Genomic DNA, 17,179 nt, shown 5'->3' with positions numbered 1-17,179 from the left:
GAAATCCTCGCAGATGCTTTATGGATGTGGGGATTTTCCATTCCTTAATGGCTTTAATTTTGTTAGGGTCTACCTTAACTCCTTCATGAAATACAATATGACCCAAATATTCCACCTCCTGGACTCCAAAGAAACATTTGGATCTTTTTGCATATAATTGTTTCTCCTCCAATAGTTGTAGCACCCTGTCAACATGTTCAACATGATCCTTCCAAGACTTGTTGTAGATTAGTATATCATCAAAAAATACTAACACAAATTTTCTAAGGAATGGTTTGAAAATTGAATTCATCAAACCTTGAAATGTTGAAGGTGCATTGGTAAGGCCAAAAGGCATGACCAAAAATTCATAATGACCCTCATGAGTTCTAAATGCCGTTTTCGAAATGTCTTCAACCTTCATTCTGATTTGATGATAGCCCGAACGAAGATCCAACTTGGTGAAGTAAATTGATCCATGCAATTCATCCAGTAATTCATCAATAACAGGAATGGGGAACTTATCTTTAATAGTGAGCTTGTTTAGCTCCCTATAATCTGGAGACATGTGCCATGATCCATCCTTCTTGTGCACCAATACTACTAGAGCTGAGAAAGAACTTTGACTCGGTTGAATTATACCAGCCTCTAGCATTTCTGCAACCATATGTTCAATTTCACTTTTTTGGACATAGGGATATCTGTACGGCCTGATGTTTGGAGGAACACTTCCTAGAATCAGATGAATAGCATGATCATGATCACGCATAGGTGGGAGACCCTTGGGAGTCTCAAATACCTTGGAATGATTGTCCAAGACTTTTTGGAGATCTGGAGAAATAGATGATTCCAATGTGGAAACATCTAGCGAGCATAATTGTGCAGTTACACCTCTTTGCTCCTTTTTTAGAAGCTTTGTCATACCATGAGAGCTGATTATCTTTCCTGGTTTCCCTGCAATACCCCTTAATTCAACTTCCTTTCCTTCCGTAGAAAATTTGATGAAAAGTTCTTGAAAATTAAAAGCTATTGTACCCAAGGATTGTAGTGATTGGACTCCTAGTACAACATCCGCACCTCCCATTGGAATGGAAAGCATTGGGCTAGTCAATACATATTCTCCCATGGATAGCTTGATATTATGGCACTTTCCAGAGCAATTTATTGTTCCTCCATTTGCAATCATCACTTGACACTCTGGTGCTGGATATAGGAAGCAATTCAATTCTTTTGCTACCCTACAATGAATAAAATTGTGGGTGCTTCCTGAATCAATCAACACTATTACCTTTTTCTTCTTGATTTGTCCTTCTATCTTGATGGTTTGAGGAGTGGTAATTCCCGCCAATGCATTACAAGATATGGTCGGATTTATTTGTTCTTCATCTAGGCTTTGTTTCTGAAGTATATCTTCTTCTTTTGACCTTTCTTGCTCCTTTTCTTCTTCCTCTTCACAATCTATGTAGAATAATTTCTTCTCAGCACACTTATGACCTTTAGTGTATTTGCTATCACAACTGTAACAAAGCCCTTTTGCTCTTTTTTCTTCCAATTGTTGTGGTGTCAACCTTATAGGTTGTGGAAGACTAGGGGGAACAACACTTCCGTCTTTATAGTTGTGAGTGGTATGCTTCCTGGTTGCCATAATTTTGCTTTCCATTTTTCTTGCTAACCTGAATGCCTTCTCTAATGAATTAGGTTCCCAAAGGCGAACATCATGTTGGATATTATCCTTTAAAGACCCTATGAACACATCAATCTTATTCTCCTCTAGAATATCTTTTACCCTTATGTTCAATTTTTGGAACTCCTCAATGTGCTCCATTACTGAACCCTTTTGTTTGAGACTTATCAATTGGCTAAAAAAAGTGTTGCTTTTTGTATCTTCATAATGTGCTATCAATTCTTCCGTAAAAATTGCCCAAGTGATAAATTGTTTACGAAAGCAAAGCCATTGATACCATACAAACTGATTTGGTTCCAAATATACAGTTGCCATATGTACCTTTTGTGCGTTTTGCACATTATTGAGATCGAAGAATTGCTCCATCTGTAATATCCATGTGGCGGGATCCTTGCCATCAAACTTCCTCATATCGATTTTTGGAATATGGTGATTCTTCGATCCAACATTATCATCTATGGAATCATGATTAACATTTCTTTTGTTCTCATCATGAGTTTCCTTTACTACCTTTTCACCATTAGTGACCCTTTCTTGTAGCAACTTCTTCAATTCTTCCATGTCTGTCTTCATATCTATCTTTAAATCTGCCATGTCTCTCTTCAAATCTGTCTTCGAATCATCCATCTTAGCTTCCATGCCATTTATCTTAGATTCCATGCCATTTATCTTAGATTCCACGCCACTTATCTTAGCTTCTGTTATCTTTTGTGAGCGTGACATTTGTTGCACTTGTTCTTGTAATTTTGATATATCATGTAGCATTTCTTCCTCTTCTTCATGGGTCATGCTAGAGATTTCAGGTTCCTTACTAGGTGTTTTCATTTTCTTTCCTCGGGGCATCAGTTACCGATAATAATGCTTTACTATGCCCTTTGAATTCCGTTAAACCAAGCTTACACAAAAATTAAAAAAAAAAAACTACACACCTTTTTTCACTTTATAGAAGCCTGATATTGAATCTGATGTATCTCTGTAATTTCGGATAATCCAATTCTGAAATTGCTACCTGTAGTAGCCTTCTACGTCCTCTTTCCAATGCCATAAGTCTGAGCCAAATTGGATTCTCCAAGGAAGAGTTATGTGAAATCTCCCATAGTGACCTGTTTTCAGACTGGTTCAGTAGAGCGAACTTGTACGACGTACCACGAGTCACTGTTTCAACCTTTGAATCTGAAAAACACACACAAGAAACTACAGTCCGTCCTCTTTCTGTACATTTTTACAAAATTTCAATCCGATCCCCAGAGAGAAAGTTATGACGATTTTCCCCAGGTCACCTGTTTTGAATGTAATTCAGGAGTCTGCAAAAAGACCAACTTCCTCAGATCATATCTCCGCAAATATCATGCGAAAAGCTCTGAAATTTGGACCCAAGGTTCAACGCGATTTCTTCTCAAATGGGTTTTTTTTACGACTTTTGAAACGTCACAGAAAAAAAGTTATAGCGAAAATTCCACGATGACCTGTTTGGAGCAGCGAAACCCTAGAATCCAAAGCTCTGATACCAAATGTTATGAAACCAGCTCAAGAAAAGATAGAAAAGATAGATCAATGCCTTAGAATTCAGCCTCTTACCTCCTTTACATTACATAAATGAACAATTCTTGGATGATACAAATGACAAAACCTCCTTTCTATATATAGGAGTCTAGGGAGTCACAATATAATCCAGCTGACCTAACAATAATAATATAAAGCCACAAAAATAACAATAGAGGGATTCTATGGGGCACATAAATAACAATATGGGGCTAATAGGGGCACAACAATATAAATAAGGGGTATAACTACAATAGTAATGGGGTAATCACTAGTATTATAGGGACCCAACAGAAATGCATATCCTCCTTCCACGATTTCCCAGACATTCGTTCCAAGTGATTGTAGATAGGTTGTGGTTCTTATCTTCCAATCAAAAAATTTGCTCCCATCAAATATTGGTGGTATGATGGATCCCATGCTTTCTTGATTACTCATGATGATGGATCTCCCTTCAAGTGATCAAGCTTCTTCTGAAGGACCTGCTCTGATACCAATTCTTAGAAATAATAGTTGGGGGGGGGGGGGGGGGGGTGAATCAGTATTATGAGATCAATAATTTAATTTCCCAAATAGATTTGTATACGCTACTTTAGCGAAGTGAACTAGCGTGTATACGTGACTGTACTTAAATAAACCATCGTATATGCAGAGAACTTTTGATTTACCCAATTTATCATGAATTGAAATTTAACTAGTATATCAGAGATTTATTAGACAGTGCAGTAAAAGAAGAATAAAACATCACACATAAGTAACACACATGAACACCAAGATATAAGGTGGAAACCCAATGTGGGTGAAAACCACTTGCTGCTGTCGTCTTTGTCTTCTTTTAATAATAAGAAAATCTATTTACAATCTTGTATTGGTGCAGACTTATAATAGTACGCAGACTTCTAGCTGCAAAAGGTTACAACTAGCTGATATATTTACTAGTATGTAGGCTGCAACCTACAGAAGGCTACAACCTTCTTTCTTCCTCCAAGGACCACGTTTCATAAATTTTCAAATTGGATCCCTCAACGAGATCATAACTGCAATTCAATCATCAAATACATCTGCATTAACCAATCACTAATACTCAATCATCACTTTCTGAATCAACCACAACCGAATCAATCAATCACTTTGACAACCCATCATTAAATCACAATCAATATGATCATTCAGAATACTGTCACCAGAATATAGTAACCAAAACCCAAACCAGATCCTAGAACTTTGCGACAACAAATAGAAACAATTGAAACATACTTTATGAGGTATATGCTACTTCCATGTGTCGAACCTGTGTGTATACGCACTTTTCTCAAAGCCAACCAACTTATACATCTGCAAATATTAGTTCATAATTCTGTAGCTATTCCAGACTTCAGTTATACCCAGATCATAATATTTACATAATAACACATGCGTCAGTATTCAAATCTAGAATATACATGATCAAACCACATAATGATAATTCATTTCAAGCCTTAAGATCCCGATCCATCATTAGATCTTATCCTTCATCAACCGCTAAGGTTCATTCTTGGTTCAGATCAACTACAACACGATATGCCAATAACTTGCCTACTAGATCTCACACTTCATCAGATATTTGATACTTGCACTCCTGGCCTAATGATCTTCTCCTCCTTTTATAGTTTTAGGCCTTTCTCAATACCATGGACAAATACCTTGGACCAAATACCTAGGGTCAATACCTCAGACCAGATACCTTGAACCAATACCATGGATCAAAATACCATGGACCAAATACCTCGGACCAAAAACTTAGTTTTCCAAGGTATATGCACTTTTCCTTCTGTGAAAGTGCATGTGGATGTATATGCTACTTGTGGTTAGTGAACCTACATGTATACGCAGCTTGGTCAAGGTGAACCTGCGTATACCTCTCTTTCTTCATTCTGTGTAGTCGAATATGTAATTCTTTGCTATTAACTTGCTGTACTGTGATCTTTCATCTGAGTGAATTGCCATCAAGGACACCACCTGTATCATAATGCCAATAGAAGGCGTGGCCTTCAACTCCTCTAGAGGTAAGGGAACAACGTGCTAACACCATTACATCGGGAATGGAGGAGATCAGTAATGCAGTGAAGGACTGCACCAAAATATTGGAAGAGTTGTTTGAGGTCCTCACCACTCTGCAAGAGGACCCGAACATACAGTGCTTAGAAACAAAGGTGCGTGAGCTACAACAACAATATGATGATGTCAAAGGGACCATGCAGACAGTGGCCCTTACACAAAGGCTCGCGCAAATGCAACATGAAAAAGTGATTAAGGAGCAAGTAGATGCAACATGACACAAAGAAGTAGTTCTGATGGCGTGCATCCAACCATGGATTGACAAGGCCCTTGTCATTATAGAAACGATTGAAGGCAAGCTCGCGCATATGAAGGGGATGCAGGAGTAGATACAGGGAAGAAGTTAAGATACCACGATATTTGAACAGTGTGTCCAGGAGATATAACAGGTAGCCGCTCAGAGCGCTGCCGACCTTGTAACAATCCAAGCAAAGTTGGGAGGTCTTTGCGCGAAGATCTATGTACTGACAGAGTGACTCGAGGGTGAGTAATGATGTTTGTGTTGGGTGTTTGTTGGGTGCGGGATCCCCCAAGGCATGTTTTTGGGCTTAAAGCCAAAGTTTTGACTAAGTCCGATGCAAAGACTCCATGATTTGTGGGCACGGAGCGCGAAGTTGGAATTGAGTCATAGGGTTGTCTGCCCTTACTTTTGTCATGTAATGTTAGCTTGAAAGATATACCCATGGTTACAGACCATGGGATTGTATAAATAAAGCGAGGCTCTAAGTGTAAAGAGACATCTAAGAAATCTAAGAAATCTGTAAGATCTAATGATGATGAATTGAGTCTTAGTTGAAGCGTTGAGTCATGTCTATGGGTGGTAGAGTAGGAGAAGGCTCTGTAGCTAAGTGCACAGAGGCCTAGTAGTCCGCAGCTGAGTGCGCGGACCCCTGCAACTGAGTGCGCAGGGCAGGTTGAGTTTGTAACCGATTGAAGCATTAATAAAGAGAAGTTTTACATTATTTCTGTGTATCTTTTTCCTGTTTTACGAATTGAAGTATATTGGGTATGAATTGCAAGTTTACTATTTATTTACTGCGCGAACTTATATGAATGTGTTGAATAAGTGAATATAAGATAAAGTATATATTTATGCAAAGATAACTAATTGTTATAAGGAGATAATAAGATCCGCAGTGTAACTTGGGGAAATAGCACAGATCGCTACTTTTGCAACACGAAAGCTCCTCAACCCCTGGTTAGGGCTGCGCGAAGGCGAGTATAATAAAGAGCAAAGGTCTCGTAGGTTAGGAAAGTGCACGAAGTGACCTACATGAAGTTATTCATAGTTGGACTAAATCGACCCCTGAGACATCTCAAGGGTAAGGAAACTTTGTTCCAACATCCCCCCATACTGCTTCAGGTGAGACCTCAGTCCATGCTCTACGGGCTGTTGCTGAAAGGGCCAATAGTACAAGGATTTGTTTGGCTAAATAACTCTGAACCTAGGTCAGGCCCCCTCAGGCCAACATTAGGACTTCATCATCCTCATCTTCCTTCCTTTTGTCACAAAAAATATGAACTGCAAACAATACACATCCCTTTCTGCAGTTGCAATTTTCCTGCATAGATGTAACCATTCTCATTGATGTAGGCTTCTTCTTTCCTTATAAGATTGTCCTCTCTCCATCATTGTCTAGGCACTGGATAGCCTTATCATACCAATCTACCTTAGTCCTATGAATGTGCATCCAATACATGCCCAAAAGAATATTGTATGAACCCAAAGGAAGAACATTTATATGTTTTGATGTATACATACGATTCAACTCAAATGCACAAGATCTCACCCAATGATGAACTCTTTTCTTGATCCCTGTAGCTAACCATAGCAACCAAGATTTTGCATGTACTTCTTTATTCAAGAAACACTTATCTGCCATGTCAGGATTGATATAACTATCGTGAGATCTAGGTTCAATCAAAATAGAAACAAATTGATCACAAATCTTACCTTATATCTTGATAATGGATGCTTGATGATCAACCTACCGATTATCCATTGTTTCATAGATCCAAGGAACACTCTGCCCAACATCTCTAACTGTTTGTGCCTCCTGAGCATTGTAAATCTGAGGTCTTTAACCCCTATGTTGTGGACAATCTCTCTTGTGATGCTCTCTTGCACAAGTACAACACTACAAAGGCTGCCTACTGTCACCTTTGTTTTAATCCTTAGGCTTGGACCCATGTCCTCTAACAACTGCATTGAACTTATTATAAGGTTCCACATTCTCCTTATGGCCTACATCTTGAGGTATTACACGCTTCTTAAACCACTTTCCTTTAGTATTTTCATTCCCTTTCCAATCATGCTTAGGCTCAAAATTACACTTAGAGTGCTCATAACAACACTTCAACTTTCCAATGACTTCCTCCAATGATCGATTCTCATCATACTCAATCTGATCCTTCAATGATAAAGGAAACCCATTTATGAAACTTTGGAACTTTGTTTTCTAATCCTTAATATATGGCACATACGTCAATATCTCCAGAAGCTTAGTCATATACTCCTCATATATCACAAACCCCATCTTCAACTCAGAGAACTCCTTATCCCTTCCATCATAATATCTCTCAGACAAGTACTTATTTCTGAAGAATCTTTTGAACACATTCGAACTCAACTCCTCTGTCTTGATGCCTTTGACACGCTTCACATCATCCCACAAGATATATTTTTTTCCCTTGACACTGAAAATTGTTATCCTAGCTTTCATATTCTCTATATAATCATGCAACTTGAAAAATGCCTTCATCCCAAGTAGCCATGCTTTTGCATCTTTCAAATTCTTCACCTCTCCATCAAATGTAGGAGGCTTGGATTTCTTGAAATCCTTTGGAAAGTACTACTTCCCACTCCTCCTATAAGGATGATAGTGGCTATGGCCATGATGTCTCTCTAATCTATAACTAGAATAGAACCGATAAGCACTACCTCATCCTTGTCCAACTTGTGTCCTCCATGAGACCTGCTACCATATGTCCCATTTGTCCTTTCCTCTTGTCCATGAATGATTATCAACTATCCCTCTCTCCGCAAATATGGTAAGCTCTGAAGGGTCATTGCATTGACCTCTGCTTGCTTTTCTTGAGCTCTAGCAAGTCTCCTGTGCCCCAACCAACATGTTATTATCTTCCTTGCGACTTATGATATCTTCCTTTAAGCTTCTTAGTGTGTCTGATAAATTAGGAGAGTACTCATCTCCTTTTTTCTAAACTGATTGGTAAGGAGGGTCATGTGAACTTCAAACCACCATTCTTCTCATAATTTTTGATCTTCTATCTCCTACAAACATATCATGTTAGATAAACCAAATATATACATAACCAAAATCATACCTCAGTGTATTTCAGGGGAGGTTATCTCATCTGCGCAATTCAGTCTAGATTAGCATAATATATATATATATATATATATATATATATATATATATATATATATATATATATATAAGGACACTTATATAATCAATAAATCAACATCATCAACATCAACGTCATAACATACCAGCATCATCATTATGACACAACTACAATAATAACATTCACAAGAAATAACTAACATGCATGCATAACAATCACATCTACCCATAGGCCAAGTACTGAAACATCGCTTTGATACGACCCTATAATGCCTCACCCCACATTTACCAAATTTCACAAGTTCGCTAGGGTAAACATGAGATGAGTGTCACTATAAAATGACCCGACCTCCAAGTTCCAGTTGAGGAAGTGGGCCTACAAACTAAACACTTGTTGACATCCCACAGGGACTACAAATCACTCATGAGCTAGAAATCCACCTTAGGTGATCAATCCCTAAGCTAGAACCATTTTTCTCTTACCTAGCATCCCAACTGCATGTACAACAAAGAAAGAGTGTGGTTATGAGGCCACAATTGCACACACAACAAGGAAATTATGTGGTTATGAGGCCCAAACCACACACAAAAGCCTTCTTCCATGTGGCTATAGCCTAAATCTGCACAAGCCTTCTTCCATGCAGTTATGGCCTAAATCCTCTAGTTCTAAGCATGTGGTTGTAGGATTTGTGCCACCTTTTAAGGCCAACCTCCATACCACTATCCAAAATTTCCTTTAACTTTCCATAGTGCAATCAAAGGTAATAAAAATTCCATCCAATCAAAACTCAAGAAAGAACTTGACCCGAATATGCCTAATCCATAAAAAACATTTTGTCAAACATATGGAAAATATGTAAGCTAAAGGTCATGAATGTATATTTGATCATAAACTAATAGTGTTCATATGAGATTCACCAAGAAGGATCAAAACCCTCTCTAACTAGCTACAGTAGCACTTATTAGTCCATACATTCATCAACCAGTTGATAACTCATCAAATCATTGAAAGATCCATAGATAGGATACATCATATAACTGGTATATAATGTTAGAAAATTATATATTACAGATCAATGGAACATATAAAATATATTGCAGAAATATAAACACAGAAAACACATAAAACAAGAGAGACACAAATATACGTGGTTCACCCAATTTGGGTTACGTCCATGGAGAAACAACCAGTCCTTCCATTTATATTATCCAACAAACTAAAGAGATACAACCTACAACAGATCCATTGTAATTCCCTCTTTCGTCTCACACAATCTCCTCTCTCTTTCTCACTCAAAATACAGAACTTCGTAGATGCAATACAATTACCTCATATATAGCGAGGGGTTGCCTTCTAGGGCAAAAAACCCTAAATTAAACATAACTTCTACTGTCAGATATCTGCCTAATGAATGGCCCAGATTGACTACAAAATTACAACATTTTACAGGGCAATTTTACATCTATTTTTAGCTTTGGGGGCACTGCCCCCGATCCCCTGCCGGGGGGGGGCCTCCCAAAGATCGCAGCTGCCCCCCGTTGGATCCCCCCTTGCAGTGTAAATATTATGGGCGACATCGCCGCCACATTACAAACTGGGGTCCAATGCATTGATATCTCTGAACAAAGAAGATAATCAAGCTCCACACCCAACATATAACTAACAAAGAACTAGATATAAAACATAGAAAATCTTCCATAGTGTCAACATGATAACCAATACAAGTACTCTTAAAACACAATAGGAAAAATATCTCTTATTAACCTATGAAAATGCCAACCAAGTTAGGGACTTCCATGTAGCACCCAACCATAGGTTAGGATGAACCAAATCTCTCTTTCAGTCAATCACCACCATGCCATATTCCAAGCATGAACTTGGGATCTCTTGGAATAAACCAAAAAATACCCAACCAGGGCTTCTAGAGGCCAAACCACATGAACCCTCAACCAAAATGATTCCAACTCTAAGGTATGGAAATCACTAACATCAACCAGATCGGTCTCTACCCAAGTTTTCCAGGGATATAGGAACTAGTAACTCAATCCACAACCTTCTAGGGCTTCTAGAGCATTTGTTCCAACAACAACTCTAGGGACTAGTAACTCAAACCACCAAGGGCGCTAGAGCATTTGTCCCAACCAACAACTCTAGTAACTAGTACCTCAACCCAATCTATTCCAAGGCTTCCAAAGAATTTTTTCCTACCCACATCCATAAGGAACCTGAGCACCAATTAGAAAAAGAACAAGTGGGAAACCCACAACACCATGGTTATCCAGGAAATGGCAAGGCAAGGTTGAAACCATTGTCAATATAGGAAAATATTGATCCAAACTTAAACATGAACGCAAAAACTTACAAATATAATCATAAACACAAATATGCAACAAAAAAACACTTCATTTCATTAATATAAAAATACTTAACTGTGCTTATAAACAAAATGGAAATAAGATAGCTCGAGTGACGGTAGCTTATCTTTGAGAAGAGATGTGGCGGCTACATGCTTTTGAACTATGTTACAATGAGGCTCAAGGGAATATTTATTATTGTAAGACATGAGAAAACCCTAAAAAGCCAAGATCCTAACCACATGAGATGTAACACCAAGAGTTTGTGGGGTCCATTGGGGTTAGTTGGGTAGCCAACTTCCCGGGGTTGTAACTTAGTCATATTATCTTTGTTTGGTGCGTGCGAACCTTGTTGGAAAGGTCTCACCGAATACTACAAGTTTCTCCATAGGCCTCTACCTACGACTATGGGCCTACCGTGAACCCCAAAAAAACGTTATTTAGGGGGTCAAAACTACTCCGGGAGTTCAAGACCCGAAAAACTGCTAAAAATAGTAAATTCTTAAATGAACAAGGAAACAGATGAAATTGATTGGGGGGTCTAGGTGGAATAGGCAGGTGGCCACCAATATCCACCTAGATCATTCCTCCCCCCTTAGGAAGCAATGGTGCCCATTGTGTTCAGAGCCTCGATGAGGTGAGGACATTTTTGTTGAACCTGGTCCCCAGTGAACCACTTGCCCTGGTAAAGGAGTTGGCCTGATTTGACAACTTGATATAAATGTATCCTTTGTTGAAGAGTGTTCTTGATCTGTGTTTCCATGATCTGATCAGTTTTGGCTTGTTCCATGTAGTCCGGGTTGAGCTCTATTGGTGTGAGGGTTTCTGTAGTGTCAGATGTGTCCAACAATGAAGGAAAGTAGGGCCGAAGGCGATCTACATTGAACATTGGGTGCAGAACAAGGAATGGTGGGATGCTGAGCTCGAAGGAATTTTCATCGATGGCCTTGGTGATTGTGTATGGCCCATATTGGAGCGAGCGAAGCTTGCGATGGGGTCCAGCAAGGCGCTCCTTCTACAAATGTAGCCAAACTTTTTTGCCCACCTGGAACTTGTGCGGCATTCGATGATGATCATGGCGCTACTTGTAATTAGCATTGGCTCTATCCAATATATCATGGACCTATTGGCGGATGCGTTGAATACACTCAGTGAAGCTATTATCCCTTTCATCTTCAGACTGAATGTGAGATGAATCTAACTGAGTGGCCGCAAATGGTATGGCCACATCAATGAGGCATAATGGTTGAAATCCCAGCCCTCCCTAAAAGGGGCTATGGCATGTTGAACTATGGAGAGATCTTTTGTAGTTGTGTTGGACATAGGGGAGACTTTCATCCCACGTGCATGGAGGTTCGAGTTGTACATGTGTCCAATGTGTACAATCATCCTGTTGACAAACTTTGTTTGATCATCAATTTGGTGATGGAAAGCCATGGATTTAGTAAGTTTTGTATCCAACATCAACCAGAGACTTGACCAAAATTCACTCAGGAAACTTCTATCTTGATCTGAGACAATGGATTGTGGGATCCCAAAGTGTACCCACACTCACTCAAAGAATATCTTAGCAGTGGACTTTGCTATGATACTCTTCTTTTAGGCCGCCATGATGGCCATCTTAGAGAATCTATCGACAACCACGAAAACACAATCATTGTCATGCTTAGTAGAAGGAAGGCCCGACATGTAATCCATGGAGACAGATTCCTAAGGCCGACTAGAAGTAGGTAGAGGAGTATACATGCCTTGCTTCTTAATGGTTGGTTTGGAAATGGCATAAGCGGTGCAGGATCTAAGGTACTTCCCAACATCCTGACGAATTTTCAGCCAATAAAAATACTTCTGCAATACCACCATTGTTTTCTCTACTCCAAAATGTCCAATGACTCAACTGTAGTATGCTTCCCATATCATATTGGAACACTCACTTGAAGGAACACAGTTGTGTCCTAGGTGGCATAACAATGCATACTGAAGGTGAAAATTTGGAACTCGCTTCCTTTCTAAGAGTGTCTTAGATATGCTGTCGAATTATGGATCGCTCTTGTAAAGATGCACCACCCCAATGTTTCGTTCCCACAGGAGTCGAGCACAGTGATCAGCGCCATGACTAGTGGTCAGCTAAGGCAATCTATGACGTTATTGATACTGCCCTTCTTATACTTAATGTTCAAATGGAACTATTGCAGATAGGTGGACCATTTCTGATGGAAATCATTCTACAACTTCCCTTGTATCTGTATGAACTGTAGAGGTCGGTGGTTTGTGTGGATGATTGTTTCCTTCCCCAGAATGTAATGCTTCCATTGACAGTAGGCCTACACAATGGAATACATTTCTTTGTCTTAAGTGGGGTACTTTCAGATTGTGTCTAAAAGTGTCTCACTGTGGCAATCCACTGGATGCCCATGTTGAGTAATAATCACACCAATAGAATAGTCAGAGGCATATGTCTATATCTTAAATGGTTGTTGCAAGTTTGGTAATGTGAGCATTGGTGTAGAACATAGGTGATTATTCAACTCAGAGAACGTTTTTTGTTAGGTTTCCAACAAAAAAAACTTTACTTTCACTTTTCCCTTGGTGACTTGACTTAAAGGCCAAGTGATATGAGAGAACCCCAACACGAACCTACGGTAGAAATTGACAAGACCTAAAAAGATGCGGAGCTCAGTTAGAGTGGTTGGGGCTAACTAATCCTGAATAACTTGTATCTTGGATGAGTCCACATGTACACCTTTCTCATCAATGATGTATCCTATATATTGAACCTGGGTCAGGCCAAAGGCGCATTTCTCCAAGTTATAAAACAACTTGTGTTGTCGTAGGGTTTGAAGGACATGTCGAATATGGTGGAGGTGCTCTTCCCAACTTTGGATGAAGATCAATATGTCATCTAAATACACCACCATGAATGCATTGGTGAAGGGTTTTAAGATGTCATCCATCAGTTTCATGAAGGTTGCAGGGGCATTTGTCAATCCGAATGGCATGAAAAACCATTCGAAAAGTCCCTCCTTAGATTTGAAGGTAGACTTCCACACATCGAAGGGTTTGATAAGAACCTAGTGATAAATCGACATCAAGTCAGTCTTGATAAAATATTTGACCCCTTTGAGCTGATCGAGAAGGTAATCAATCTACGATATTAGGTACTTATTTTGGACACTAATCTTGTTGAGCGCCCGATAGTTAATACCGAGCCTCTAAGTCCCATCCTTCTTTTGTACCAATACAATCGAGCTCCCACAAGGTGATGAGATTGGCTCGATGTCCCCTTTCTGCAATAGTTCTTGAATCTACCTCTTGATATCATCATTCTATAGAACAGAGCATTGAAACAATGTCCCATTAGGGAGTGGCACACTCGGGGTCAAATCTATGGAGTGCTTGACCTGAAAGTGAAGATGTACCCTTGTGGGTGAGGCAAAAATATCCCTGTACTCCTCCACGACCTTGTCCATCTGTTGTTGTGTGTAGAGGAGCCCTACCTGGAAGCTATGGCCATAACCTTCTTCTTTCCCTGGGGACAAATCATAAGGAAAACAAATTTCCTAGTTTGTGAAATGATCTTACTTCATTGCTTTGCAGTGATCAAAGAGATGGCGGTAGGTAGGGCTACCTCTGATATCCTATACAACGTATTAGCCAAAGTAATAATCACAGAGTGAGGTCTAGACTCATATACAACATGTCACTTCCACAAGTATGGTTGGCATAAAAATACATCACAAACTTCAAGAGGAGAAAAGTCACACAACACCTCATCCGTGAAGGGCTTGATGCTGTAGGGAAGGAGGCACTATTGGCTGACACGAAGATCTCATCCTTGGTGAAGCCACCCGATGGTGTACGGCTATAGATGTGCTATAGTATTTAGGCCCAGCCACTTCACGACCTCTGCTAAAATGAGGTTCTTTTGGCTCTCGTTGTTGACAATGAGCTGCATCAAAGAACCCTTCACCCACATTTGTGAGTGGAAGAGGCGTTCCCCCTCCTCTAGATATTCAGGCTCAATCTTCTGGATCTTGGTGGTGGCCACGATGGCACTGGAATCTACATCAATGATCTACTTCCCTTTGTCAGTTACCTTATTTGGTTTTGTTTCAGAGTCGGAACCTGCGTTTGATTTGGAAGCCTTCATCTCGGCCACCAGTAACTTCTTGGCCCGACACTCACTTGTATTGTGAGTGGATCTCTTATGGAACTCACACCATTTTCCCATGTCCTTCTTTGTCTTTGGGGTGTTGTTATTTGGTTGCAGCTTCGGAGTTTTGTCCTAGGTAGCCCCACCTTGGCTTGGTCCTTTGTTCTGTGGTTTGGGGACACCTTTTCCTTTCTTTGGATTTTCAAATCCAAAGTCTCACTTCTTCTGTTTAAATTTCTACTCAATCTTGACAGTGTACTGATGCGTTGTGCCAAGCGAGGAAATATCTAGGAAATCCATCTCATCCTAGTTGTAATTGTGTAGACAGTCGCGATACTTGAGCATCAAATTCCACTAAGTATCCTTGATGCCCAGCTTCGTGCAAAGGGTATGGAAAATATTTGTGAACTCTGGCACATCTTGGTCCCTTCCCTATCGTAGTGTGGTCCACTTTATGTATTTATCTTCATAGCTCTCGACAGGGTAATATTATTCTTTGATGACATCTCGGAAAGAATTCCAAGTGGGTGTGGTTGAAAACAACGAGGGTTCACTCTCGTCCTTTTGTTCACAATAGGTTTCCGACCAGTCCTTGACGTGTGGGGTAGCTTTGAGAAGTGAAAAAGTAATCTGTTCCCAATTGGAAAAGTCTTGAACTGAAAAATATTCTTCCAACATATTTAACCATTTATCTATGGCATCTTCGTCTATCAGGCTTTTGAATATGGGAATATTGAAGTTAACTTGTACCTTAAAAGGAGTGGTGCCTCTAGAGTGGCCGTTGGATGAATATGCATCGCCTATGGGTAGTCGTCGAAGGATCCAGGCAAAGTTATCCATAATCACATCCCTCTATCGCTCGAGGGCTTCCTAAGAAACATTTTGAAAGGATCTCTTTCCCCTTCGTCTTTCTTTTATTCCACTGTGGGAGTTTGTCAGGTTTTGCTAGGCTGATATTGCAATGGTTCAACCAGATCAAGTCCTAACTCCTTATACCCTGACCTCATTGGGGACATGCAAAGAAAAACAAAGAAAGAGCAGACCACTTTGATACCACTGATCTGAACTTAAATGGGAATGCAACAACTTACATATATAATTATAAACACATAGATGCAGTAGAAAAACACTTCATTTCATTAATAGAAAAATATTGAACTATGCTTACAAACAGAATGGAAATAAGAGAGCTCGGGTGACGGTAGCTTATCTCTCAGAAGAGATGTGGCAGCTACATTCCTCTAAAATGTGTTACAATGAGGCTCAAGGGCCTATTTATTATTTGAAAGCATGAGAAAACCATAAAAAACCAAAACCCTAACCCTAGGAGATGTAACACCAAGAGTTTGTGGGCCCGATTGGGGTTAGTTGGGCAACCAACTTCCCGAGGTCATAACTTGGTCATATTATCTATGTTTGGCACGTATGATACCTTGTTGGAAATGTCCCACTGAGTACTACAGTTTTTTCCATGGGCCCTTTCTAACGTCTGCTAGATTGTTGCGGACCCCAAAAAAATGTTGTTTAGGGGGTCAAAATTGCTCCGGAAGTTCAGGACCCAAAAAACTACTAAAAATAGTAAATGCTAAAATGAACAAGGAAACAGATGAAACTGACTGGGGGTCTAGGTGGAATAGGCGAGTGGCCACCAATATACACATGGATCAAATCTCCATGTCAATGAAAACACATAACTAGAGAATCACATGCATATACCATGCATTCAAAAATCAGCAAGGAAATCATGCATGCAACCTGGTACCTGCAAATTAATCTTGTTGTATCTGTTGATCCGAATGTCTTCGTGTGCTTCCCTACTTCGATTTTCATTCTTTATCTAATCAAAATAAATTCCCAAGTGCTCCAAGAATTCTCCAAGATTTATCTGGGTGTGGAAGAGTATGAGAGAGCCAAAATTGAACTAAGAAAAGCCAAACCAGAAAAAGTTGTGAACTGATTCTCTGATGCCTTTTTATCAATGATGCCTCTATTTTCTTCATTCTC

Source organism: Pinus tabuliformis, chromosome 6 (assembly GCF_031772625.1).
Source record: "Pinus tabuliformis cultivar Carrire ecotype Pingquan chromosome 6, CPIR1, whole genome shotgun sequence".
NCBI classification, from domain to species: Eukaryota; Viridiplantae; Streptophyta; class Pinopsida; order Pinales; family Pinaceae; genus Pinus; species Pinus tabuliformis.
The sequence above is the reverse complement of the archived record's forward strand: the minus strand, read 5'-3'. Positions refer to the sequence as shown.